Below are 3,632 nucleotides of genomic sequence, written 5' to 3'. Positions count from 1 at the left end.
GACTTAGTCATATGCATGGAGCAATGCCTTTGTCTACTCTCAGAAGGCAAACTTAGCCACAGCTGTGCAACAGGCCTGCTAGCTTATCCTTGCTATTTTCTTGTACATATTTCTTATTCAGGTTGTTCACTGGGCATGAGCCAACCTACCATTGTCCATGAGAAAGTGATAGTGAAAGTGACTCACTCCTCCAGAATGTGTACCATGTGCCTTTTATATACGATGACTTCTTTACAAATGAGTAGCAGACCAGAACACTGCAGCAGTTCTCAAGGTGAACATGTCCTACCACGTTAAAGTTGTGCTCAGGAGTATAACATCCCCAGGTATTTAGGCTTAGTTTTCTTTCTGCACTTTACCCCAATTCTTTAAACTATCTTCTTCAACTGCCTTTATCGTGACATACTTACTATCTTGTCTAAATCTTTATGTACCATACCCACAAACATTATTCATAATTTATTTCTAAACTCTCTCTGAACACTTCCTTTAGTCTTCCTGCCCTCCCCTCCATCTCCCTCCCCTTTCAGACACCCTCCACCTCCACAGCCTTTGTCAATGCCCTTCTCAAAATCCTCTTCCTTATTTCAGAAGCTGGGGCAGGGTGTCCTAAAAGCCTTCCAAGTGGAAGAGGGGAAAAAAAGAAAAGAAAAAGAAAGAAACAAATTCATCCAGTGATGTGAATGCCGATAAATTTTCAAGGAACAAGTTAGTATCGAGCAGAAATAAGTCTGGGAATTTGCTGTGATTAAAGAATGAATTGACTATTTTTTAGCCTATAGTCATCCAACAAAACCAAAGGACCTTGGTAAAAACCACAGTGATCAAAGGAACAAACTGCTTTTGGGAGTCTTTTATCAAACATAAAATATAAGTATCTGTCAGCAGAAAAAGAGAGTCTATCAGCAGAGAGGTAAAACGGCAGTCAGGAGAGTGCTAGTATTAGATTCATTCTTTGTCCAACGCTTCCAATTTAAACTGGAGTTTGATCTCACAAAAGCAGACACTCCGTTCTACCCTCAAGCATTTACTAGTATGACTCTCTAGTCCTCAGACAGAGGTGGGATAAACACTGGATTATTCAAGGATGCCCAACACCAAGAGTGAAATGGATCATTTGCATCTCTTATTTAAATCATTTACTTACTTTTATTTTATGCAGATTAATGTTTTGCCTGTACATATGTATGTAGACCATTGGCATGCTTGGTGGCAGTGAGAGACAGAAGGCTCTGTATCCCCTGAAAGAGTTGCAGAGGTTTGTGAACCTATAGGTAGGTGCTGGAACTCAGGTCATCTGAAAGAGCAGCCAGTTCTGTTAACCACTGATCCATCTCTCCAAACCCATTTGCATATTTCTTGGTCTAGTTAATGTATAGCATATTATCGAGACTATCACAGCTATTTTGATTTTCTTTATGACTCATTTATCTGATTGCAATATTTATTGACATCTACCTAATTAATTTGCATAGAGTCACGGAAGCAGTATTAAAGGAAAATATACCTTCTGCTTTGCTGCAATCTAACACCATGTAATATAACTATTTTATGTTTAGTATTAAAAGTTTTCCATAGAGATGATCTGCCGGAGTCTGACCAATGCAGATGTGGATGCTCACAGCCAACCATTGAGAGCAGCACAGGGTCCCCAACGGAGGAGTTAGAGAAAACTGAAAGAGCTGATGGAGTTTCCAGCTCCATAGGATAAACAATATCAACCAACCAGATGCCCCAGAGCTTCCAGGGACTAAACCACCAACCAAAGAGTACACATGGAGGGACATAAGGTTCCAGCCACATATGGAGCAGAGGATGGCCTGTGGGAGTCAATGGGAGGAGAGGTCCTTGGTCCTGTGGAGGCTCGATGACCCAGCGTAGGGGGATGCTAGAGCCATGAGTCTGGAATGGAAGTGGGTGAGTGGGTTGGGAAGCACCCTCATAGAAGCAGGGGGAGGGGATGGGGGCTGCGGAGGTGAAGGTAGATAGGGGGATAACATTTGAAATGTAAATAAAATAAAAATAAATTTTTAGGCTGAGGCTGCAGCGGTGGTGGCTCCGGAGGCCTCAGTCTCAGTCACAGCTTCGACCCCTACTGCACCATGGTGACTCGCAGAGCTGCAGTGCAGCAGGCGGCGGCAGTGGCTGAGGCGGTACTCTGTCAGCATTGACATACACCTCGAGTGCTTCTTCGAGGAGATCACCTCCAGCACCAAGATGAACCTCATCTTCCGAGGTGGCAGAGGGCGGCTTCCTGGACATCGACATGGAGATCACAGGACCAGATAAAAAGGAATCTAAAGGAGAGTCCAGCAGGAAGTACACGTTTACAGCCCACATGGATGGGATGTACACTATGACTCTAAAGATAGCAGTGCTCACCATTGACATTGGGGAGGCTCCCAAGGGACAAGACATGGAGACAGAAGCTCATCAGAACAAGCTGGAAGAAATGATTAATGAGCTGGCAGTGGCAATGGACAGCTGTAAAGCACGAACAGGAGTACATGGAATGGGAGAGACTACACTGAGCCATCAACGACAACACAAACAGCAGGGTGGTCCGTTGGTCCTTCAAAGCTCTTGGTCTAGTTGCCATGACAATGGGACAGATCTACTTCCTGAAGAGATTTTTTTGAAGTCTGGACGGGTTGTTTAAAAGGGTCCCCAATGGAGGAGTTAGAGAAAGGACTGAAGGAGGTGATGGGGTTTGTCACCCCATAGGAAGAACAGCAATATCAACCAGCCAGACCCGATAGATCTTTCAGGGACTAAACCACCAACCAAAGAGTACACATGGAGGGATCCATGGCTCCAGCCACATATGTAGCAGAGGATGGCCTTGTCAGGCATCAATGGAAGGAAAGGCTCTTGGTCCTATGAAGGCTCGATGCCCCATTGTAGGGGAATGTGAGGGTGAAGAGGTAGGAATGGATAGATGGGTGGGTGGGGGAACACTAACAGAAGCAGGGGGAGGGGGAATGGCATAGGGGGTTCTGTGGGGGAAACCAGGAAAGGGGATAACTTAAAATGTAAAAAAATAAAATATCCAATAAAAGAAAAGAAAGGAAAAAAATAGTGTCAGATTGGTTCTGGCCCATAGAATGGATCTCAGTTTGGGACAGTCATTGGCCATTCGCTCAGTCTCTGCTCTATCTTCGTCCTTGCACATCTTTTGCATGAAAGGTTTTGTGGGTGGGTTTCTGTCCATTTCCCTCCACTGGAAGTCCTTACCTGGCTACAGGGAGTGGTCACTTCAGTTTCCATATTCCCAAATGCTAAGAGTCTCAGCTGGAGTCATCCCCACAGGCCATCTGGGGCCNCCCCCCCCCCCATTTCAGATCTCTGGAACATCCTAGGGATTGTTCCTCCCTTTCTAACCCCTGCCCTTCCTACATACTATTTCTCCCTACCTTGCTCTGCTCCTCTCCACTTGCCCCCTCCCACACAGTTCCCACCTTCCTTTGACCTCCTTATATCTATTTTATTTTTCCTTCTCAAAAACATTCAATCATCCTCCCTTGGAAATCTTGTTATTTGGCTTCTCTGGGTCTGCTGATTATAGCATAGTAATCCTATACTTTGTGGCTAATATCCACTTATATGTGAGTACATACTATGCATGTATGTCC

The 3,632-nt window shown here is 44.8% G+C and overlaps 1 pseudogene; it reads left to right on the top strand.

Moving 5' to 3' along the window:
* Positions 1-280: 280 nt before the first annotated feature.
* LOC110321347 lies at positions 281-2,639 on the top strand (annotated as a pseudogene).
* The last annotated feature ends 993 nt before the right edge of the window (positions 2,640-3,632 follow it).

This window comes from Mus pahari, chromosome 5 (genome assembly GCF_900095145.1).
Source record: "Mus pahari chromosome 5, PAHARI_EIJ_v1.1, whole genome shotgun sequence".
In the NCBI taxonomy this organism is placed as follows: Eukaryota; Metazoa; Chordata; class Mammalia; order Rodentia; family Muridae; genus Mus; species Mus pahari.
The sequence above is the reverse complement of the archived record's forward strand: the minus strand, read 5'-3'. Positions and strand labels throughout refer to the sequence as shown.